This window comes from Pinus tabuliformis, chromosome 1_2 (assembly GCF_031772625.1).
Source record: "Pinus tabuliformis cultivar Carrire ecotype Pingquan chromosome 1_2, CPIR1, whole genome shotgun sequence".
NCBI classification, from domain to species: domain Eukaryota; kingdom Viridiplantae; phylum Streptophyta; class Pinopsida; order Pinales; family Pinaceae; genus Pinus; species Pinus tabuliformis.
Genome location: NC_142298.1, coordinates 724,817,409 through 724,843,694, shown reverse-complemented (window position 1 = coordinate 724,843,694; position 26,286 = coordinate 724,817,409).

The window sequence follows — 26,286 nt, the reverse complement described above, 5'->3', positions numbered from 1 at the left end:
GGGTATCTCTACTCACTGGAAATGTGAAATTAACTATAAGGAGGGGCTCTTTATGATTAGACATAGTGAGAAGGTGCAAAATACATGCTTGATGAGCTTGTTGGTTAAAACTACATAGTGGTCAAGGCTCAAGGGATAAGGAGATAGTGATATCATAATTGAGCTTAACAACGACTAAGGGATGGACTCAATGTGCTTCACTATTGCATAAAAATTTACATGTAAGGAGTTATTTCTCCATGATCTCATGTCCAAACTAGACCACCAGATAAAAAAGTAAAGACCAACAAAGATATAATAGGGTCCCAACCCAAAATGATCAAACATTCGTTAGGAAATCGGTTCTATATATGACAAGGGAATATTTGCGCACCTGGCCTCCTCATAGATTGGGGAAGGATTTTGGGTCTGATGCAGATTCTTGTGCTCCATTGGAGTGATCTACCTTGTCCATACCTGATCCTAATCCTTACTCACAACCAAAAATAAATAGAGACAACAAGTAACCTTCCTCGGAAGATTGTTAGATCAAAATATCATAGAAACGACTATAAAGCATGTTGAATACAAATTTATATAAGGAAGGAACATATGGGACCTGAAAAGGGGCACTAAAGGCTTCTTGTCATGCTTACAAGAACCTTTCCTGCTCCAAAGCTTATATATTCCCGAGATCTAGCTTATGCTTGACAATTTGTGGAATTAAAAGAACTTGAAATAGGTGTATGCTTGTGTTCTTAACTGCTTATGAGTTGTGAGTTCATTTTCTTATGCTGAAATAAAACTCAGATAACAATAAATAAAAGCAGTAAATAAGCAAACACATAAGGCAACAACATAATATGGAGTTCACCTTGATATCTTGGGCTACGTCTCCTTGAGATCTAATCAACTTGACTAGGTTCTTTGGGAATATGGTAATGCTTCTTTTACAAGTTCCACACTCAACTCCATAGGTTTACAACTATACCTATGGGCTTAGAATACCATCTTATCCTACTGCATGTCCTTTAGCTATAGATAGATCTAGGCTTCTCTAGACTTGACTCCTTCAGTCAATGCTCTGAGCTCCTTGTGCTTATGGCCTCTCTGACTCCATCAAAATTTTGTATTGTCTCTGAAATCCTTCTTTTGCCTTCAATACAACAATCACTAGCAACATCTTGATCATTTTGATCTCTTTGTTGTTCTGAACTTCATTGCAACTTCATGGCTCTTTAGAAGTCCATTTGAGCTCTTTGGCTCTGTAGCTTTGCCTCCAACCTCTGGTGGCTATGCATCTATCAAGCGCTCTGGCTCTGCGACTCTATGAGCTTGCCTTTGAGCATTCACTGAGCCTTTTCCTGTGCGAGCCTTCATCACTTCGTAGACTGCACTCCAGGCATATACTGAGCCTTCCTTTTGGATTCCTTATTGTCCAAGTAGCTCTGGGCTTCTTTGAGCTTCCTCTATGCATTACTCTAAGCCTTTGTGCTTTCCAGAATCCCCTTTCTCTGAGTTTTCTGTGTTTGGCTCGGCCTCTGTGCGAGTCCCAACCAACTGTACTATCTATGTATTTGTAACCATTTGGTTATAGTCCTCCATCATGGGAAACCACACGTTTTCACAGAAGAATTAGTTTCTCATGGAAATGAACTGGCGAGCACCGGAAACACAATCGTTCATCCTTCCTCCTGTAGAAATCTTGTGTTCGAACACGTAAATCAATACACAGGGAAAACTAGTGAAAACACATCATTAAGCGTTTAACTGGACTTCAAATAATATATAATCACCCCTATAAACCTGTAGGGTCCATGTTCTTCATCGCTCATCACAAATCGCATTGCATAAGGCAAAAACCCAATTACACGGAAATACAAAGAAAATCTGCAAATTCAGATTTCAAATAATATGAAATCACGTATATAATTCTTATCGGGTCCACCTTTTGTTGCAATATCACAATCGCATTGTTGCATGGTCAAAAACCCAAATACATGGGAATACACAGAAAATCTGAAATTCTGGATTTCAAATATTATTCAACCACGTTCATAAACCTCATTGGGTCCATGCTTTGTCGCAAGTTGCAATCGCACGTCGCATTGGCATTGGCTCCTTGTATCGGGGATTCACCGATCGTTGATATCGGTGCATCACTATCGGCCCCAATCGCATGTCGCATATCGCAATCGCAATGGCCCTAGGGGTCCTCCCTTTGACTATGCCTATCGCCAATCGTTGACCATTGCATATCGCAATCACCTCGTCCAGGGTCCCGATATCACATCGCAACGTACCTCCGATCCGATATATCGGAGATTGGTAATTGGGGGTCCTTAAGGCCTTTTGTCTAAGTCCTCCCTTTGAACCTTCCAGTGCAATTTTTCCATAGAAATCCTTTATTTCTCTTAAGTCCCATTTATATAAGAAATTGCCTCCTTTTCAAAGGACAATGGGCAAAATTCTTTCTACAATAACTCCATCATCTAAAGTCCATCTTAGCCCATTAAAATTGCATTAGATTCATATTGAAGAGATCTCTGCAATGTGACTATTTCCAAGAGCATCCTTTCACATTCATTTTCCTCTATGAGGAATAATTTTTAGACTTAGAAGTTTATTCTAGATCCGTTTTGGTTCACACCTTCCCACTAAAAGGAACTTTTGGTCTCCAAAAGACTGATATACTGATCTGAACAGTAAATGAGAGTACCTCACCCTCTTCTTTCAGCCTCCATACACATGCCTTGCATAGTGCCTCTGAGCCAAATCCTTTGAACACTTCCTTCCTGACTGTGCTTGTCCTCTTCGGAAGAACTATCTTCCTCCTTGATTCCCTACAGAACTCCTACTGAGAAGGTCACAGAAGGTAGTTTGAACTTCTCTGCCTTGATCATTGATCCAAGGTGGCTCAAACCAATGTGAAGTTACATATTCTTCACAATATTTTATTTTGCACCTATTTGACATACTGTCAACAATAAATATTAACAACAACAGGATTAAAAACAACAACTAGATGGCCTAAACTCCTGCTTCAACAAAAGAAACAGATTTCACATCTTGTGAACACCTCCATGTCTTTACATCTTCATACAAATGATTGAATAGATAACAAGCCGACCAAACATGCCTTTAAAAAAATTGACCCTTCAAGTCAAGCATGTAGAAAAAGAATTATAAAGTTCTTTTTCAAAGATGAAACACTTCACCATAATCTCCATCTTGGAGACCAAATCAACTTTTCTCAGGTCAATATTGCATTACATGAATGTTTACAAAAAAGTAATCAACCCTTCAAGTTAATCACACATACATGTTTAAATACAAGGAAATCATCAACATCTCTGTGTTAATGCATATCATGCTTATGCATGCATTTCATCCTTCAACTTTTGCTTAAGCACACTATACTTTCGATGTTGAAATGAAATATAATGTTTCATCCTTCAACTTTCGCTTAAGTAAATTGTACTTTCGAAGCTGAAATGAATATAATGTTGCAGCAATAAAGTGAGTCTTGTTGGGTTATGTTGTATTCTTTCCACGTAGTTAACAGGGGGCTTGAGGGGCACCCGTAACCCCACTTTATGGGGTCCAGGGAAAAGCCCCTGAAAATTTTGCTTTTGGACCCTATGTTAAGTTGGGCTGACCCACCTATGGTTTTGTGCATGATTTTCGCACATTTTTTTTGGACGCGATGGTTTTCTGTCCATGTTATTGGACGCAATGGTATTCCGTCCATGGTATTGGATGCTTAGGCATGTACAAATATGTATTATAACATTGAAAGGAACATAATGAAAAATCAAGCTGGTAGTCTTGGTTTTGGGATCCAGGGGAAAATTTCTGTGTATATGTGTTTTATGTGTTTTGCTCTCGCATTATTAATTTTCTGTGTTTTAGAATTCATATGTAGGTAATTTCTATATGGGGTTAAAACCTACATTTGGTATCGGAGCAAATTTGTCTTCAAGGGGACACCTTTGTTGTTGAGGGGTTTCGCTCGGGCCTATGGGAGACCCTGTCCAGTGGGAGATCTACAAGATCGATTCTGGTGGTGAAAGAAGATGGTGAGCATTGGAAAGATAAAGATCGAGAAATTTAATGGTCAGAGTTTTGAGTTGTGGAAACTCAAGATGGAGGATCTGTTGGTGGATAAAGATAAGTGGATCGTGGTAGATCTGGATACTAAACCAACGGGAGTGTTCGATGAAGAATGGAAGATGTTGGATCGGAAGGCAAAGAGCACAATACAATTGTGTGTCTCAAATTCAGTATTGCTGAATGTATCAGGGGAAGCTACGGTGAAGACTTTGTGGGACAAGTTAGGGACTTTGTACCAATCTAAGTCTCTAGTGAATAAAATGTTCCTATGGAAAATGCTGTATAACCTGAGGATGAAAGATGGAGACTCAGTGACAGAGCATTTGAACGCATTTAATACTGTGGTAAGTCAGTTAGCATATGTTGATATTAAAATTTCAGATGAAGATAAGTGCATCAGTTTGTTGTGTTCTCTACCAGATTCGTGGGATAGTCTGGTTGTTGCAATAGGTAGCAATGGAACTGCCTTGCAGTTTGATGAAATAGTCTCAGCCTTGCTGATGGAGGAGATGAGACGGAAAAAATATGGAGAGCCAGAATGGTGATGCCTTGTCTGTATGAGGACGGTCCCAGAACAGAAACAAAAATAAGTCATCGAGTGGGAGATCTAAATCTAGAGGGAGATCTAAATCTCTAGGAAAGCCTGTAAAGGTGGTGTGCTGGAAATGCTGAAAGGAAGGCCACTTTAAACGGGACTATAAATCTAAAGCTCCTGAGAAAGGAAATGGATTTGATGAGGCTCCTTTTGTAGAGGTGAAAACCACCTCAGATGAAGGCGGGGATATGTACTTGGCTTCTTCAAGTACACATGTAGATCATGAGGCATGGTTGATTGACTAAGGTGTATCCTTTCACTTCACTCCCCATAGATAGTGGTTTTGTGAGTATGAGAAATATGATGGTGGTGATGTCTTCCTGGGAGATGAAAAGAAGGCTAGAATCATTGGTCGTGGAAAAGTAAAGTTGAAGCTGCAAGGTGGATTGGTTAGAACACTTCCGAGTGTTCTACATATTCCTGCAAGTGTAAAAAAAGTGTTCGAGAAGGATACCTGCAAGATGTTTTGGGGAGCACTGGTATTGATGTAGGGAGTTTGGATTGGAACTCTGTACAAGCTGCAAGGTAGCACTATTGTTGATGGGTGCAACAGTTCCATGGTTCTTGAAAGTAGAGCAGAAAATCTAGTGGTCTCTGGAGAAAAGACCATGCTGTGGCATCAAAGGCTTGGACATATTGGAGAGAAGGGCCTTCGAATACTTCATGGTAAAGGTATGGTAGAAGGTATGAGTAATAGCTCTCTAGATTTTGATTTCTGTGAAAATTGTGTATATAGGAAGCAGAATCGGGTGAGTTTCCCCTCTGGTGGTAAGAGGGCGAAACAAATATTAGAGTTTATGCATAGTGATGTGTTTGGACCTGTGAAGGTTCCATCATTGGGTAATTCTACGTACTATGTATCATTTATAGTTGACTTCTCAAGGAATACATGGATATATTTCCTTAAGAAGAAATCTGAAGTCTTTGACAGGTTTAAAGAATTTAAGGCTCTGGTGGAAAACCAGATAGAGAAGAAGATAAAGGTGCTGAGGACAGATAATGGTAGAGAGTTTTGTAGCAAGGAATTTGAAGAATTCTATAAGAAGTGTGGTATATCATGGTAGAAGACTACTCCATATACACCTCAGCAAAATGGAGTTGTAGAAAGAATGAACAAGATGTTTATGGAAAGGGCAAGAAGCATGCTCAGTGGTGCCGGGTTAGGATAGGAATTCTGGGCAGAGGTGGTGGATACTGCATGTTACCTGGTCAATAGGTCACCTTCATCAACATTGGAGGATAAGACTCCACAAGAGGTATGGATTGGTAAGAAACCCTCTCTTTCACATCTAAGGGTATTTGGATGTGATGCATATGTACATGTTCCAAAGGAGAAAAGAACCAAGTTGGGTAGTAAATATGAAAAGTGCATCTTTATTGGGTATAAAGATGGTTTAAAGGGTTATAAGCTTTGGAACCTAGTAACAAGGAAGGTTGTGTACAACCGAGATGTGGTGTTTAGAGAGGTGAAAGATGTTATTAAACATGAAATCCAACCAAAGGAACCTGAGAAGATAGAGTTGCTAAAGGAGGAAGAATCAGATTCTATAGCAGAGGAGGAATCAGAAGATGAAGAGCCACAAACTCCGGTTGTGAGAAGATCAGTTCGAGAAAGAAGGCAGCTAGAAAGGTATAGTCCATCTGCTTTCTGTTCAAATTTTGCTTTGTCTGTTACTGATGATGATCCTAGAACTGTAAAGGAAGTAGTGGGATTCAGAGGATGGAAAACTCTGGAAAGAGGCCTTGGTTGATGAAATGGAATCATTGCACAAAAATTAGGCTTGGGATCTGGTGGAGTTGCCGGCTGGAAGGAAACCCATTGGCAGCAAATGGGTGTTAAAAAAGAAGACAAATGCAGAAGGAAAAGTGGAGAAATACAAAGCTCGGTTGGTAGCAAAAGGTTATTCCCAGGTGCCGAGAATTGATTTTGGCGATATTTTTTCTCCTGTTGCCAAGGTAACTTCTATTAGAGTAGTTTTATCTGTTGTTGCTGCTTTTTATTTTGAGGTAGAACAGATGGATGTGAAGACAGAATTTATTCACAAGGATTTGGAAGAGGAGATCTACATGAAGCAACTTGAAGGCTTTGCAGTGAGGGGTAAGAAAGAACTAGTATGTAAGTTAAAGAAGTCTCTATATGGGTTAAAATAGTCACCAAGGATGTGGTATCATAAATTTGATACATTTATACGGGGACTTGGCTTCACCAAAAGCAAAGTAGATCACTGTGTGTATTTTAAATTAATTGGTGACCGTGTTATTTATGTGGTCTTGTATGTAGGTGATATGTTGTTGGTTGGAAATGACAAAGAATTTATCTAGGATTTGAAGACCCAATTGTCCTCCAAATTTGACATGAAAGATCTTGGTGCTGCAAACTATATTTTGGGCATGGAAATTAAAAGAGATTAGGCAAAGAGGAAGAGGACATGTCCCATGTTCCATATGCAAGTGTAGTTAGTAGCCTGATGTATGCAATGGTCTGTACTAGACTAGACATTGCACATGCAGTGGGAGTATTGATCAGGTTTATGTCAAAACCATGGAAGGAACACTGGACAGTAGTGAAGCGGGTTTTCAGTTATTCACGTGGCACTAGTGATTATGGTTTGTGCTACCAAGGAAGACCAGGATTGGACAGAGTGTTGGATATTCATGGCTTTGTTGATGCAGACTGGGTTGGAGATCTAGATCAGAGAAGATCTACAAGTGGGTATGTGTTTAACCTATTTGGAGGTACAGTCAGTTGGATGAGTAAGAAACAATTTGTAGTGGAACTATCAACTACAGAGGCAGAATACATGGCAGGCACTCATGCAAGCAAGGAAGCACTTTGGTTGCAGAGATTGTGTTCAAGTATGGGGTTAGTACAAGAAGCTATAAGGATAGACTGTGATAGCCAAAGTGCAATTTTCTTGGCAAAGAACCCTGCATATCATTCAAAGACAAAGCACATTGATGTTCAGTATCACTTTGTGAGGGATATGATAGAAGACAAAAAGGTGTTGCTGGTAAAGGTGGACACTTTGAAGAATATTGTAGATGCATTGACAAAATCTATGAGCTCTAAGAAGTTCTCTTGGTGTAGAGAGACAATGGGCATTTCAGGGCTGGAAAAATGACTAAGCTCTCTTATGGCCCCCTGTGGAAAGAAAACAACAAGTGGGAGAATGTTGGGTTTTGTTATATTCTTTCCACATAGTTAACAGGGGGTTTGAGGGGCACCTGTAACCCCACTTTATGGGATCTGGGGCAACACCCCAGAAAATTTTGGTTTTTGGACGCAATGGTTTTCGGTCCATGGTATTGGACGCGATGGTTTTTCGTCCATCGTATTGGATGCTTCAACATCTATAAATATGTATTATAACATTGAAAGGAACAAAAATCAAGCTAGTAGTCTAAGTTTTGGGATCCAGGGGAAAATCTCTGTGTATATGTGTTTTATTTGTTCTGCTCTCGCATTATTTATTTTTTGTGTTTTAGAATTCGTATGCAGGTAATTTCTATATGGGGTTAAAACCTACAAGTCTCCTACTCAACTTTTCCATTCACCTTCTTGGTAAAATCCTGCAACTTGCATTCCATTAACAAATAAATCCAAATAGATGCAACTTGATATAATGCATATTCAAAATCACATGCAATCTTAATTGGATAATAACTCTAACCATTTCTTACCAATCCATTTCAAAGGTCCTTCCTTTGTTTGCACATCAGTATCAACATGTGAATCATCCTAAAACATGTCAATCATGGAATCTTTCTTTCCATTCCTGCCATTCTCTCTTTCCATCTTCTTCAAGTTCTACGGAAGCATTGTTGGATTCAGAGTCCAACATTTTGTAGCAATATGTCCTTGCTTATGGCAGTAAGTGTAATGCATGTGCATCCTCTTGACAACATGGTTTTCCTTGTCTAGTGGACCTTTGTCTTCTTGCTTCCTTTCCTTCAAAATTTTCCTGTATGTGGCCATTCTCTTCCAACATCTAGAAACATTATGGTTATTCAAACCACAAAAGGAACATGTAATTCTTTTCGCATGCCTATACGGAAATTTACCATGCTGAACATAATCAAAAGGAATATTATTAGAACCAGATATATACCTTTCTTTTTCACCTTTATTACCTTCATGAGGAGGTGAACTAAATAAAGAAGCAGCTTCCTTTGGAACACCATCAACCTCTTCAATGGTTTCATAGTTTCCAAAACTCTCTGGTCCAAGTGTATGCTGATATACACCTTCTTTCTACAAAGTATGGTTCACACTATTGCATTCCCCAAGAATACAATCTTCAAACTTTTGAGGTAGAAGACCTGAAATGAAACTCCTTCTGGGAATTGTTTCAATGGCCTTCATGGCAGCTTTGGAACTTTCTCCATAATACTGTCCATAGCCAAGGCCCAAATACTTAAGCCTTTCCTCAACTATTATTGTCTCAACAATACCTTGTGCATGTTTTCCCAAGCCTTTTCCTTCATAGCCGATCTTGGACATTAACTTGGAACCTATGCCTCTGGTATGTTTCTCAAAAGAACCAACATAAACATTCTTAGAAGAATTTGAAGACAAACTAGAATTATTTACCCATTCTTCAAGATGATACTTGACTAAGGTTTCCTTTGCAGCAAAGAGTTCTGTCTCCAACTCATGCATCCTTTCCAAGTTCATATTTGCAATATGAAGTTGTCTCTCCATTTCCTGCAATTTGTTAGCAAGTAACTGCTGCTCTTCCTTCATGGAATTCAACTGCTCTCTAAGTATGATGCTCTTCCTTCCATCCTCATACATTTCTCTCACCATATACATCATGGTGAACAAGTCTTGCTTCTTGTCTTCATCAAAGAATCTTGTGAAGAAAGAAGAATTTGAGGACTCACTTGTAGAAGTTGTCATTATCAAAATGAACAAAAGAAATTCAAACAAGATTAACAAAGAGCTTATTCAAGCAACCTTTTGCAAAAAACCTCTTGTGGTTCAAGGATTGCTTTGAGGTCCTTTGGGATAATAAGAATGCCTTCAGCCCTTCTTCCTTCTCGTCCTCTCTTGGACTTAGCTAACAACAACTTTCCCTGAACCTTTGCAAACTCAAACAACAGTCAGTTTACAAATAATAAAATAGCAAAATCCTTGCTACTTTTTGAACACCTTTCAAGTGAAACAAGCATATATATTTCTCTATCAATCAAGCATTCTAATCTAATACCACTTGCATCCTACTTCATGATATAACCTTCTTTGACAATGGGGTTAATCAAGCTTTGGCTCTGATACCACTTGATTTGAAATGGGGCACTAAAGGCCTCTTGTCATGCTTACCAGAACCTCTCCCACTCCAAAGCTTATATTTTCCCAAGATCTATCTTATGCTTGACAATCTGTGGAATTAAAAGAACTTGAAATAGGTGTATTATTGTGCTTGTTCTTCACTGTTTATGAGCTGTGAGTTCATTTGCTTATGCTGAAATAAAACTCAGATAATAGTAATTAAAAATAGCAAATAAGCAAACACATAAGGCAACACTATAAAATGGAGTTCACCCTAATATCTTGGGCTATGTCTCCTTGATCTCTAATCAACTTGACTAGGCTCTTTGGGATTATGGTAATGCTTCTTTTACAAGTTCCACACTCAACTCCATAGGTTTACAATTGTACATATGGGCTTATAATACCATCTTATCCCGATGGATGTCCTTTAGCTACAGACAGATCTAGGCTTCTCTGGACTTGAATCCTTTAGTCAATGCTCTGAGCTCCTTGTGCTTCTAGCCTCTCTGACTCCCTCAAAATTTTGTATTGTCTCTAGAATCCTTCTTTTGTCTTCAGTACAACAGTCACTAGCAACAACTTGATTATTTTGATCTCTTTGTTGTTATGAACTTCATTGCAGCTTCATGGCTCTCTAGAGGTCCATTTGAGCTCTCTAGCTCTGTAGCTTTGCCTCCAACCTCTAATGGCTATGCCTCTATCAAGAACTCTGGCTCTGCAGCTCTCTGAGCTTCCCTTTGAGCATTCATTGAGTGTTTCCGTAGACTACCCTCCTGGCATATACTAATCCTTCCCTTTGGATTCCTTAGTGTCCAAACAGCTCTGGGCTTCTTTGAGCTGCCTTTGCACATTACTCTTGGCCTCTGTGCCTTCCAGAATCCCCTTTCTCTGAGTTTTTTGTGTTTTTCTCGGCCTCTGTGGGAATCCAAACCAACTGTGTTCTCTATGTATTTGTACCCTTTTGGTTACAGTCCTCCATCATGGAAAACCACACATTTTCAAAAAAGAATCAGTTTCTCATGTAAATGAACCGGTGGGAACCAGAAACCCAACCATTCAGCCTTCCTCCTTTAGAAATCCCACGTTCAAACACGTAACACAATACATAGGGGAAATTGGCGAAAACACGTCATTGAGCATTTAACCAGACTTCAAATAATATAGAATCGCCCCTATAAACTTGTCAGGTAAGTGTTATTCATCACTCATCGCAAATCACATTGCATAAGGCCAAAACCCAATTACATTGAAATACAAAGAAAATCTGCAAATCTGGATTTCAAATAATATAAAATCACATCTATAATCCTTATCAGGTCCTCCTTTGGTTGTGGTGTCGCAATCGTATTGTCACATGGTGAAAACCCAAATACATGGGAATACACAGAAAATCCAAAATTCTGGATTTCGAATATTATTCAACCGTGTTCATAAACCTCGTCAGGTCCACGCTTTGTCACAAGTCACAATTGCATGTCACATTGGCATTGGCTCCTTGTATCAAGGACTTTCCGATTGGCGATTACCGATATCAGCACATCGCTATCAGCCCCAATTGCATGTCACATATCACAATTGCAATGGACTCGTGGGTCTTCCCTTTGACTGTGATGATCGCTGATCACCAAGCATTACATATCGCAATCGGCTCGCCGAGAGTCCCGATATCGCATGGCAGCCTACCTCTGATCCGATATATCGGAGATTGCTAATCGGGGGTCCTTAAGGCCCTGGGTCTAGGTTCTCCCTTTGAACCTTTTGATGCGATTTTTCCATAGAAAGCCTTTATTTCTCTTAAGTCCCATTTATATAAGAAATTGCCTCCTTTTCAAAGGACAATGGGCAAACTTCTTTCTGCAATAACTCCATCATCCGAAGTCCATTTTAGCCCATTCAAATTGCATTAGGTTCAGATTGAAGAGATCTCTGCAATGATACTATTTCCAAGAGCATCCTTTGAATTTCATTTTCCTCTGTCAGGAATAATTTTTATACTTAGAAGTCTATTCTATATCCATTTTGGATCAATATGTTTCTATTAATCATGAAAAAATCAAATTACAACCATACACCTATCCCTCAAAGGCTCCTCTCCATGATCCAGTAGAGTCTCCCCACTATAACAAGGAAATGAATATGAAGAGAAATACTCAAGTAACAAGAAACTCATAAGTTATCTCTCTAGCAGCAAGATAGCATCATGGGCTCTAGATCTCCATCTCTCCAGAACTAGTCTGAACCTCTCAAATGATCCAGTATAAATAGGAAGAATAGAGGTCCCAACGGGATGAATGTAGAAGCTTAGGATGATGAGAAGTCATGGAAACTTCGAAATGATAAGTCCTGGCTAGCTCTAATAAGTGATAATTCGAACTAATATCCTAGGGACCAAGACACTCTAGAAGAGATCCCTAGTCATAGGCATAGGAAAGACTAAAAAAATCCATAGTCACTTGAACAAGGAAGGGCTAGGAGTGACTGGGAGGCTACAGTCACTCTCATAGGCCTCCATCCATGTGACTGGGAAGTATGACTGGAGAAAAAAAGTCCAAGCTCTGGAAAATGTCAAGTAACCATGAGGACTAATGAATACTGACCCTAGGGGGTAAAATAGGATGATAAAATATGCCCCCTAACGTATGTGGTTAGAAGAAAAATTGATGGCCAAAATACATTATGATAAATCTTAGAGGTCAAAACATGAGTGAGGAGACAAAGCCAAGAATGTGGATTAGAAGACTATGGAGCTCAAGTCTCCTATGTGTTGATAACATCCGCAAGGTGGGCATACCCATGCCCGGTCATAACAAGAGACTGAATATGGCCACCAAAACATACACTGCAGATCCATGAGATGAAGTGCTAGAACAAGGTCATTAAAGACATACAAAGTGGATCCATCTGACTCAATAAATAGAGCATATCTATTAACAAATACAATCATGGATCTATGTGAATGTATACATCAGTAGGACTATGGACACATGATATATAGAGAAGTGTCTCAAGATAGTGCTCAAAGTACATGAATGATACATAACTTCAGTGCAAACTATGAGGTATTCCATATAAGAGTGAAATGTCCCTAATGTCGGGTCTTCGACATAACCCTGATGGTACAAATCCACACCATGCGAATAGATGAGCTAATGTCAAATATGGTAGAAGATTCGTGATTACCAATGAGTGAGGTAAAATAGTAAGAGATGCAAGGGAATCCACCCATGAGGAAAATGTACCCCAAGGTACATAGTACAGTTCACCAAGTGTGAATAAATGAGCTAACATCAAACACTAGTGAACTTGACCAATCAGGAGCCAATGATGTAACCCACTGGAAATTTCAAGGAAGCCTTCCACTTGGGTCTACAAGCTCCAACGTACTACTAGTTCCTAGATAAAGATCCTAGATAATGAGTTGAAGTCGGTAGGAGAAGATCCATCGAAGGAGGGCCTTGATATATCCCCCATCAATTAGCATGGAACAAACTGGGATGATGTGATGTATGGATGAAGCCATGAAGCGTTGAAGTACAACTAACATAGGGATGGCCAACTCAAAATGGTCAATAGGCTACTATAAATGGCCAACATAGGCTAAGACTTCCCTTGAACACATAGCAACATGACACAAAAGTGACTAAGCAACATGACTGATGAGCACCACGTGATATCAAGCAACAATGCAGGAGGCATTGAGGCATGCTCCATATGACTAGAAGAATAACTAGCCAGACGGTAAAGAGACTCGTATGGATGGTATGACTCCTATGCAAGCCAAAACCCAACCATAAGGAAATGAAATAGACAGGTTTTGTGCTCAAGGGAGACACAAAGGATGCTTCCATTGGATGACTAATGGAAAGCAATGTTCCCTACCTTCTCTTTTTATAAGTTCCTTTTTTGTAAAGCTGTCCCCCAATCCTGAAAAAGAGATAAACGTATACAAGGGAGAACCTCCTAACCACAGTAGACTAGGGTATTCTTTTTTTGTAATTTGTCTATCCTAGTTTGGAAGATGGTTAAAATTATAATGGGTAGATTACCTTCAATTACTTTTACGAGAGTGACGGTGACAATTTCACTCGACAATCTTTTTTATTTTAAGGACTCTAAAAAGAATTTAAAGAAAACTCCTTCTGGAGGAACGAGTGATATAGATGATAGAGATGGTTTCTGGTAATGATGGAACTAATGATGACATAAAGAGGACAAGAGGCTGGCTAATAGGACCACTCATCGCAACAGTTCCTCCAAGAAATGGTAAAACACCAAGTGAAAAACAATGGTAGGACAAGCAGGTGATGATGAAGGAAGAGAGAAACCAAGGATCAACCTACAAGAATAGGCTGATAAAAGTGATAATCAAAGGGGATAAATTGTGGAATCCTCCTAGGGTATGGCTAGAAATATGACGAAGAAGAGGAAATGAGGTTCAGATTCTAGGTCATGGTGGGTCAGAAGGAGGGATTCCAAAAAGGAGTAAAAAATGACTACATGGACACCAAGATGAAAAAAAGGGTGCTAGCTAGGGTATCCATGATCAAATAAGCTCTACTGCTAAGTGATGACATGCATAAAAAAGAGTGGCTAAAGTCACAACTTGACATGGTCAGACCTAAGGTATAAATATGGCACTAGTGGTCAAAATGCAATAGAAATGGCAAAAATTACCTACTCCTATATGCCAATAAAGGGAACATACCTGAGACCTATTTTTATAAATGGGACCTCCAAAAATAGACTCAAAAGGTTCACTCAACAAAACCTCTTGCAAAAAATAAACTAGAAGAAGGAATTATAAGCAAGAAACCCTCCAAACCTCAAAAATTAAAAAAGGAATATTTTGAAAAGATGCCAAAATCACTTATAAAATAAATCCATACCTCCTCATTTTGTCATTTTACTTTTGAGAGAAAATAAGGAGAGAGATTCCAAGTGTTTGCGAGCTAGGGAAATGAGGAGAAATAGGAGCCAAAGAGGATTCGTATTCATCCAAGTCATTCAAACTTCATCCCTCTATTCATAAAGTATGCATGGGTTTCTTTGGCTATAGTTAAAACGTAGGAATTTTTTTATTTTTTATGGAGAAATTTGCCCGAACGCACTCTTACAAGGTAGAAAAATTGACTAGGGAAGCCCATTCGGACACATGCTAAAGGTTATGCTTGACTGGCATTGATTTCCTCCTGTTACAAGGGAGTGAATAGGGTTTAAATGTAAAATTGGTAATGGTAGTTTCCCCAAATGTGATTCCTAATTTTAAATGTGTTTTTTTATATTGTGTCCATGATTGAGAAATAGGATTTGTGTGTAGGATAAACCATGACAAACTGGAGAGAGAGACACAACAGTGAGAATGAAATCCAAGCCGTGGGACATGCACCAACAATAAATTCCATGAGGTATTGTGGATTATGGAATTTTTTCCAAATCCTAAGTATAAGCAACCAAACATTTCTACTGGCTAAGATTGTGCAGTGGTGGGATGTAGACACTTATCAGTTCATAGTTGGTCTGGAGTAATTCACTATAGAGGCGAAAAATATATATTTCCTTACTGGGTTATCAAGGAAGGGAGCTCTAGTGGAACTATTATGGGTACACAACACTAGTGGGCCAATGATCTCAAGTATGAGGGATGCCCACTGCAGGCTAGGTAGAGGAATAGAAAGGAACAAAATCCATGTAGAGGAGATAGTGGACCTGGCTCTACGTACATTAGGATATACTAAAACATGGGTGGTTGGGACCCAAGTACCCCATATCATGATGATACCACATCTAGAGCTATGCATCAGATGTTTAGAACCCACACTTTTCAACTGGTGTGAAGGAATGTTGGTGAATGTCAAGGCTCAACTAACAAAGATGAAGAGGGGGAAGAACCAAATATGTGGCTATGGGAGTTTTATTGTGAGTTTTTTAATTGAGAATATCGCTGTAATGAGGCCAAAGATACTCGACTATGTGGTCTATCCACCGCTCCATTATTCCTAGGGAGGATGGAGTACACAGTAGTCGTTGTCTCCTAAATAACACTGGAAATGGTGAGGTGGTGCTCCATTATGCCTAGGGAGGATGGAGTACACACTAGTGGTTGGTTCATAGATACATGCTAGAATGGTTGTCTATAACTATGCTTCTAGTGGATGACTACCCCTATGATGGAGTAGATTTCCATGAAGATCTAGACATGGTCATGCCCATGGTGAGGATTTTGATGAGAGAGGTAAATTTCTTTTATTTTTATAATTTTGACTTTATTTTCTTTTATTTTTGAATATGTAATTTTTTTTGTTTTTTGTTTTTGGTTTGGATACACAATTACCAAGTCATGACTGTTGTGATATGAAAACGTGGCACCTACACACTTTATAGGGTATTCTCCTTTAAGGAGACATGGACCACTCACCCAGGTTCCAACAACACCTACAACAGAGATAGAGGATGAAGACTAGGAGTTGTGGGAGTTCACTTGTAATTTTGAGGGGTTTACTTGAGGTGTTCCTCTTAGGAGTATGGAAAATACCCATCGATGCTAGAAGAGGCATACGATTGGTGTTGAGTCATTCGGTCATCAAACCATTTTCTGCTACATTCTGGATGTGGTCTTATGTTATCATGAGCACCACTGAGTGGAGGCAGTAGTGTAGGGGTGTGTGTTTTTGATGGATCTACATATGTATGGCATAGTAGCTAGGGCCTCATTTTCCCAGTTTTTGAACTATGTACCCAAACTTTTTGATATATAATAAAATGACAACCTCTATGTGTTTTGTGTGTAAATGATGTGTATTTACAATGAATTTTTATGTATCATGTGCATGGTTAAAAAAATTGATGGGATAAATACCAACCTAAGATATAATTACCTAATGATTCAGGCAATTGGTTCTAGTCTCGAGGAATATGAGCATAATCAATGTAATCAAGTAAATGTTCCAAGAGACATATCCTCAAAAAATAATATAGGAGAGTTGAGTTCCTTACATAATAGAGAAGGTTGAGCTAAGACATTACGAGTTGAGATTCAAGCTAAACAACTAGGTGGCATATTCCAAGGTGCTTTTCCTTGGTCAATAACTCAATAACAACACTATATTCAACCACATTGTTTGTGACAGGGTAGAGACAAATGCCCATAGAACTCACAAGCTCATCAATTGGTGAAAAGAGAACACAAGAGGTGCAAGAAACATTCGAGTTTAACGACTTTCATCATATTCAAAGCCTCTATAAGGAAATGAGGATTTGGACCAAACACACAAATCACACATGGAAACCGGGAAGAATGTTAAAGACAAGAAAAAGTAAACTTATCACACACACGCTTATATACAGTATATACAAGCAACCATGCAAAGAAACTAAAAATAATAATGTTTCATATAGATCCCATTTTGTGGCTCCAACAATGGTTTCCCTTCATAATCAACTAACTCATAGGTCCCTTTCTTAAGAACATGTTTAACAATGTAGGGACCATGCTACATATGTTCAAGCTTACCGGACCCCAACTTATCATGGTCTTGGTCATAAGCCAAAACAAGATCACCTTTGGAGAAGAAATGACGTCAAACAGATTCATCATATTAGGCCTTGACGTATTTTTTATGAGTTTCATTATTGACCAAAGTGAGAAGGAATTGTTCGTCAAGATGTTTAAGTTGTAGGAGACATTCTTCCTCAACAAAAAGTGTTAAGGAGTAACTATACAACTAGTTCAAGAGAATATATTTCACACTGGATAGGGAGAATTGACTCTACCCCATACACCAGTTGGAACGAAGTAAAGTTAGTGGCATATTTGACCAAGGTTCGATATTCCCATAAGGCAGAAAATAACATAAGATGCCAATTATATGTATGTTTCCCTACCATTCATCGCAACATGGTTTTCAAAGTTTGATTAATAGCTTTGACTTAGCCATTGGCTTGAGGATAATAGGGTGTATAATTTTCATGGAAAAAACCCAACTTGACAACTAGTTCCTGCATCATGTGATTTTAAAAATGTGAAACATGATCAGTCTCGATGCATTTAGGCACACAAAACTTGGAAATGACATGGTTAGAAAGGAATATGGCAACCATGTTACCATCATTTATACATGTAGGCATGGCCTCAACCCCTTTCGTAAAATAATTGACAACTATAATGATATAGTGATGACCTTGGGCATAGGGTTGGTTAGATTTCATAAAGTCAACTCCCCATAGGGAAAAATGTCTGACGGAAACTACTAGATGTAATGGGGCAAGATGAGCACTCATTTTATGAGAAAATATCTGATAAGGGTGGCATTTTTGGACTGCTAAGATAAGGTATTTAAAAAGTGAAGGCCAAAAGTACCCTACATGTAATATTTTCTTAGTGGTGGCAAGCCTAGATAAGTGACCATCACATGCCCCAACATGTAAATCATTAAGGAAGTTTTCAACTTCTTCATGAGTAATGCATTGGTGTAGGAAAGTGTCAACACCACGATGATATAGGGTATCATTGAGAATAAGTTAATGTCGAGACTGATGATGTATGTGCCAATGCTCATCATGAGATAGGTTGAACTTAAAGAATTGTGTTTGGAGATATAAAAGGATGTCTCCATACCAAGGGTCGGAAGTACTAGTGAGGAACAAGGATTCGTCACACAAAATATCCATGGCCACAACTTCCTCATCAGTTTGAGGCAACTGAACAAGAAGCTGAACAAAAACTAAGGACTTTTTTGATTTAGCAATAGTGAACTCCAAATCAAACTCCTAAAGGATAATAATCCACTTGAATTGTTTTCCCCCATGATCTGGTGGCTAAGGATATGTTTCATTGGGTTGAAGTAAGAAATGATTATAATCATTATCATTAGAATATAATGTCTCAATCGTTGTACAATAATAACTGCTGCAAAAGCCAAATACTCGACATGGGAATAACAAATCTCAAGACCGATCAAACCTTTGCTAAGATAGTAAATAGGATGTTCATTGCGCATATCATCTTCTTGGAAAAGAACCATATCTAATGATAACTCCAAGGTGGCTAAATATAAAAGAAAATCTCGATTGAAGTCAGGAGGGCTCAGTAATCATCTAGACAACAAGGCATGTTTAAGATCATCAAATGACCATTGGGGTTGGTTGTCCCAAATGAAAGGTACTCCTTTCTTCAACAAGCATATGAAGCCTTGCTTAATGTGGGTGTGATTGGAAATGAATCATCGTAAAAAATTGGGTTTTCCCTAGAGTCTTTGAAGCTAGCGGACAATACAAGGAGGAGGCAGAATGATAATCACCTCAACCTTTGAGGTATCAACACAATTCCTGCCTTGGGAAACAATGAAACCTAAAAACCATCTAGATCATACACAAAAAAAAACACATTTTTGCAGATTAATCTAGATTTTGCAATAATGGCATCAAAGAAAAACATCTTGAAGGTGTATAGAATGATCCTCATGAAGCAAAGAACGAGCGGTAAGGTCATCAAGATAAACTTCAATGATGTGTTTGATATCGTGAAATGAATAAGACATGGCCTACTAGAAAGTGGCACCATAATTTTTGAGACGAAAATGAAGCTTACAATAGGTGAACACACCCCATGGACATATAAAAGAAGTTTTGTGTTGATCTTCAGGTTTAATATTGATCTAGTTATAGCCGGAAAAACCATCCATAAATGAAATGATAGCATTACCAACACACACATCGAGAATCTGCTTAATAAAAGGTGTAGGATAATTCTCCTTTGGATGGGCTAGGTTCAATTCATGGAAATCAACATAGAATTGAATAGTTCATTGTTTCTTATCAAGTAGAATAGGATTAGAGGCCCATTATGTCAAAGGCATAGGATAGATAAAACAAGCATCAAGAAGATTTTGAACTTCAACTTTAATAGCGGTTGCCTTATGTGCACTAGTTGGCTGGTGTTTATTCTGAACATTCTTGGTTCTTGGATAAGTATTAATTTCATGTTAGATGATTCATGGATCGATGCTATAAATTTCATTATAATACAAAGAAAAAACATCACATAATTATTTTAAAAGGTTGTTGTAGGTGTCAATCTCAGAAAGAGTGAAATCAACCCTAATTAAGATATTTTCCATGACACTTAGTTTCGTGGAAATATTAATATGAATTGTAGTGGAAATATTAGCCAAGTTCACTTCAGAAGAAATAGAGAAAATCCATTGGAAGTGTGAGGAAAAAAAGTCATTGCCAGAGGAAACCAGGATTATATGAGACACACCCTGATACAGATTTAAATAGGAACACAAAAAATTAGAAATATGACCATAAATACAGAGATGCAACAAAAATAATAGTTCATTTCATTGATGCAAAATACTGAAATACGCTTACAAATAGAAATGGAAAAAAACTAGCTCGGGCAATGGTAGCTTATCTCTGAGAAGAGTTGTGGTAGCTACATGCTTCTAAATTGTCTTACAATGAGACTTAAAGGCCTATTTATTGTTGAGAAACAATGGAAAACCCTAAACATAAAAAAACCTAACCCTAGGAGATGAAGTGCCAAACTAGGGCCCCATTTTGGGTAACTTGGTACATCAACTTCCCGGGGTCGTAACTTTGGCATACGATCTTCATTTGACGTGCAAAATACCTCGTTAGAAAGATATATTCGAGGACTACAACTTTGAGATGAGAAAAATTGGTTCATGGAACCATGTTGCTCCCCGTTTTCCCAAAAAATGTCATTTAGGGCCTCAAAACGGCTCTGGAAGTTAAGGACCCGAAAAACTGCCAAAAATAGTAAATTGTGCTACAAATAAGGAAACTAAAAAACTGAAAGAAAAAATGGTGGAGGTCCAAGTGGAATAGGCGGGTGACCGTCAATATCCACCTGGATCACATCCAAACCCTCTGCGAGGGGATGGAAGAAGAGTGATGATGGAGAGATCCACAAGGATGGTCAGAAATAGACATGGCTTCTTGAATAGCTTCATCAGATGGTAAGGAGAAGTTGAGGAAGTCACAAGTGAAGGGCTGATCAATAGCCCAAGAAGGAAAAGGGTAATCATTAGGTGATACCGAAATGGAATCATGAGACTTATCAGATGTGGAAACCATCTTGGTAGATTGATAATCAAGTTCTGCTGGACTTAAAGGCATGTGCTTGCCATATTGATCAATATCAGGCTCAAAAATCACCACCTAGGGATTGTTAAGAAGCTGGGATCCATAGGTGTGAGAGGAGATCATATGGACATGAGCGGTGGTATAGGTGGAAGGAGTGTTAGGTAGAAGGAGTTGAGGGAAAACTCACATAAGAGATGAAATTTTAAAGAGTACGGCTCTAGCACTCTCAAATTGACCAGGGTGATCCCCCACAAGTGGTACTGAATTCCAAGTAATGGAAATTTGGGCTCATGGCATGCAATAACCAAGTTGATCAAAAGTGACGATCTTGCCTTCATGAGGAAATAAAATTAGATGAAACACAGATCAGACAACAAAGGTCATGGCGTAAAACCAACTACGACCAAGGAGTAGGTTGTAATCCAACATGGTATCGACAAATTCAGCATTAAAACATAGAAGTTTTCCGCCTAACTTAATGGAAAACTTTGGGAGAAACACCTTAGCTATAAATTTGTGTCCATCAAAAGCTTGAATGGTGGTATTGGATGTGATGAGCACCAGAGAGCCAAGAGCTTTCCAACATGATGTTGACATGGCACATGTGGAAGAGCCTTCATCACCCAAAGTGTGATGAATATTATTGTGGAGAACACTCATGATATTCTTAAAAGAGATCCAATGGAAAAGGTGAGGAGCAACCTAGTCAGCTTTAAACACAATGAGACTTGAGTAAGATAGAATGACTCCACCAATATCAGATAATAAGGCCTTGCACCACTAAGGAAATATTTACAAAACCTCCAAGGAAGACATGGCACAAGGAGCCTGAGCAAGGTCTTCAACAATACTCTAATGCTGAGTAGCTCAGGTGGAGGAATTGTGTGTTATATTATAGATGACACCCTTTGGGGGGAATACAATAGTTCCAAAGGTTTATCTAATGTGAGAGGTCCAGTGGAAGCAAGTGGAGTGGGTGAGTCCTTATAAGAAGAACTCAACTTAGGAACTTCATATGATTTGGCTGGCGTAGTCACATTCATGTATTCTTTGCACATAAATATGGATAAAATATTGATGGAGTGAGAAAACAACTTGTCGTTGACCCCTTGTGGAGGTGGAGGAGATTGTGCAACCATCTATTACTAAAGTTGTGTAGGGAATGGATGATTCAAAACAATAGGTTGTTGAGTAGATGATCGTGAAAGGAGTTTATGGACTTCATCCATATGAGGGAACGAATGAGTGAGGTGTTCGCCTTGACAAATTTTGCAAGGGAATTTTATTTTACGACAACATTCATTGGTGCCCCTCCATGAATCTAAGGGTTGGTTTGGGGTTCCTGAGAAGTTTTGTTTTTATTTTTTCTTTCTTACCACCAAATTTTTGGTTGATATTTTGTTGAGTGGAATTCACTAAAAGAAACTGGTGGACTACTCAGGAGAGGATTCTTTAGCAGAGCCAGATTCACTTGCTGGGACTGGAGATGTAACAATCAATTTCCTACGTTGGGTAGTAAGTTGGCTCACAGAATCAGAAACAAACCCAATCATTCCATTGACATGTGGATGACAAGCAGGTTTAGGAGGGTCAATAGAAGGCCTAGGGGTATTAGGTAACACTTCGAATAATGTGCCTAACAAACTGTTGGGTAGCTAGAATGGCTTGCTCCTTGGTAATGGCTCGAAACATGGACACGTCGTTGGAAATATCGGGTTGGAGAGAGTGAATGAACCACTTACATAAGATTTCATCAGGTAACATGGGTCTCACTAACCTCTTGTGATGAGGTCACTCATGAATGTGATAAAAAATTAACATGGCATGATATTGTTTGAAGTTTGACAAGAGACCAGAGTCAATATCATACAGATTAGGCAACTAGAAGTGTGTCAAGAAGGTTTGAGCTAAGGAGGAAAAGTCAATGTAGGATACAATATCTAATTTGATATACCATTTTGTGGTATCCCCAGTTAATGTACATTAGAATATTTGGAGTTTAATACAATAATCCACCAAAGGATTAAAGGCACACCATAAGTAATAAGTGGTAATATGGGTGGATGGATTCTCCCTAGTCTTCCCTTCAAACTTGGGAATATCATATGGCAATTTGGTGGGCATGGATGGCCACCAGGGATCATGTCGGATGGGGTCATTAGTCAACATTTCAAATTCTGGTAAATCAATAGAGGATAAGAATGGATTATGGATTTGGCTAAATGGATCATAGGTAGGAGAAGCCTATGACCAAACTTATGGTCGCCCCATATGAGGAGTAGAATGACTGACTTTCAAGGGAATTTAAGGGTTCACCCTAACATAAGACTGTTGCGGGCCAAAATGAATGATAAATCGATGCCCCTTTTAGGGCCTAAATCTACCTCAAGTTGAGAAAGGTAGGATCTAGAGTAACATCAAACCATCCTTAACCTGGTAGCTAGACCTACCAGGTCAGGAGAGGGATCTCTCCTTGTCAATCTCAGGAAAATATGGCCAATAAAGCTTGAGATGACTGATATAAAGACTAATTTTAGGCTAGTTATATGCTCAGAGGAGTTTGATTGAATTTAATATGGGTTTGCTGGCTCAAATGTGAAAGGTAGATTTGGGTTCGGGGAACAGACACAGTCTTGTAGAGATCTCTATGGGGTGAGGTAGGAAAATGGTTTAATACTTTGAAATAGGTGAGATGGAGAGTCTTAATACTGGTGAGGAGTTGGAGAGGGCATGAAAATCTCAAGGATCCTCTTCAAACAGCTGAAAACATAAATAACTAAACAAACCCTAGGTAGAGCACTACAAACTTCAATGAATTCTACCTTTATCCTTGTTTTATTTAGTTAAGATGAACAGAGAGAGATGATGGCATACATAAAACACATGTAAACTTGCAATTACAGAAGGAAAAACAATACCAAATCAAGTTGCCACAAGAATCCCATAAAGTGCTGCAAACACTGGTCTATTCCTTTGCCAAACTACTAAAATGAATGTACAATAATGCTCAAAGCATTCACAAGAGTCTAACCTTTACCAATGACTAAAAAACTACTAGATATAGGAAAAAAACAACTCATGCTAGGCTTTAGGGGTCGAATTCATGAGTGTAGGTGCAGTTTCAACGAGATCTAAACTAAGAACTGAAAAGTAGGCAGTGGAACAACTTGCCTCTAAAACCTAGGAAACTGATTCATTCAGGGTCAAACTACCTTTTCATGATGTGTCTACCTCCATGAGTGAAAATTTAACATATTTACATCAAAATCCATCAAGTCACATTCAAATTACATCATGAGTTTGACTATTAGAGAGATAAAAGTCAAACTGAGAAGAAACTAGTCGAAAAACAGAGTTTTTTGGCCAAAATGAGAAAATTTCATCCTGTGCGCCGTGTTCCTGGCCTTGTGCAACGTGCTACTTTGGAGCTAATTTTGGAGGCCTTCCCATGAACAAAACTTTCTCCAAGTGGGCTTGTTGGAAAGGTTTTCTTTTCTACTTTCCAGAACAAGTGGAATTTTGGAATTTGGTCTCCATTTTCCCCTTCAAAGATAAGTTCTCCCAACACTGCTTCCTGTGTGGCCAAAAAGGGGCAAACAGGGAATTTTGAGGTGTTTTTGGCCCTTTTGGAAGCTCAAAACATGTCAAAATTTCTTGGCCATGTGAGGTAATTCATATTTTTCCATGAGTAATCCAAAAATGCTGAGTTTTCCTCGAAAGGAGGTCCCTAGAAAAAGCACGCGCCAGGTAGCGCGGCGCACCAGGCAGAAAAACCTGTTTTTTGGTTCAAAAATTCAAAATTTGCAAAATGTTTTCCAAATTTCTTGAAATTTGGGCTAAGTGTCCTTCATCAAGTGTTGTGTTGGGCTAAGGAAGCCTTAGCCAAGATCTGGAGTCTATCTTGCTCTTTTCTCTTTCTCATTGCTTTCTTCAACTTAGTCTTCAAAATCCTGATTCTCGCTTTGCACACCTTGTTTCTCGCCAAGTAGTGATAGCCCATGTGCTTCAACATCTTTTTCTCTCAGTTGGCCTTCCCCAACATCCTCTCTGAGTGTAGGTTTATCCTCTCAATCCAAGATTCACGATCAACTTGAATTTCTTGTTCTAGTGACATCAACTTGATTTTCCTCCTCTTGGCAGCTTGCTAGTTTGCCTTTACGTTTTGGAGCTCCATGATGGTTTGTTGATCCTCTAACTGTTTCTTTCTCTACTCCAAATAGTTTATTATCCACTTGGCTCTTTCCAGGTTGAGAGACACATGATGAATGTCATCTTGCTTCTCCTGAATGATCTCTTTGAGCTTTGAGCTCAAATCAGTGTCGTCATCCTGAATAAGAATGAAATTTGTATCTTGACCACCTGAAGCTCCCTCGTCATGTAATGGTTGCTTACCCTTGTCCTGCACCTGCTCTGCTGATGGAGTAAATGAGACCCCTTCCACCCTGGGTGGATATAGTACTCATTTTGCTGCTGCAAACAATCTCCTAGTGCTCTTTTGGTACGTAAAAAACACTGGCACACTGGTGCTTTGTGTCTCATGCACCTATTGCTGATGTGAAGGCTCTCCTGCCTCATGAAAAACTAATGGGGGCACTTGAGGACTAGTAAATGCCTCATGTGAAATGAAATCCTCCCATGAAACATTCAATAAACTACGCTGATGCAAAACCACAATTTTAATTAGTTCAAAGTGATAGACGTTGTTATACTGTTGATGAGGAGGCTTCCTTTGAACCAATGTGGTCGTTTTCGCAATATTCTGGAAAATGAAATAGGGGAGGTTCATCATTCTCACCCTAGTGAAGTGCATCAACAATCTGATATGATAGGTGTACAGACGAGAAAATCTTCCCTCACAGCTGAATTATTTGATTATGAGTTTCATCAAGGGAGCATATGTGTCCTGTAGGTACTTGAATGGGAAGACTCTACTGACATGTCTCTGAAAGCCAGCCTTTATATAAGGCTCATAATGATCTCTGTCTACCAGCTGCCCCTTATTCCACTGCTCAGCTACATTTGGAATACCAGTTGCTTGAGCTATAGTCTCAGGTGTCAAGGTGAATGTCAAACCTACCAAATTGACTTGGCCATTGTGAAGGTGGAGTACAAAAAATTTGGCCAGCTCATGGTGGTATTTGACTCTTTCCACCATCTCACACAAACTGATAAAAATATTGGTGTTGGAAGCATGTGACAGTAAGAGGACAAGCCA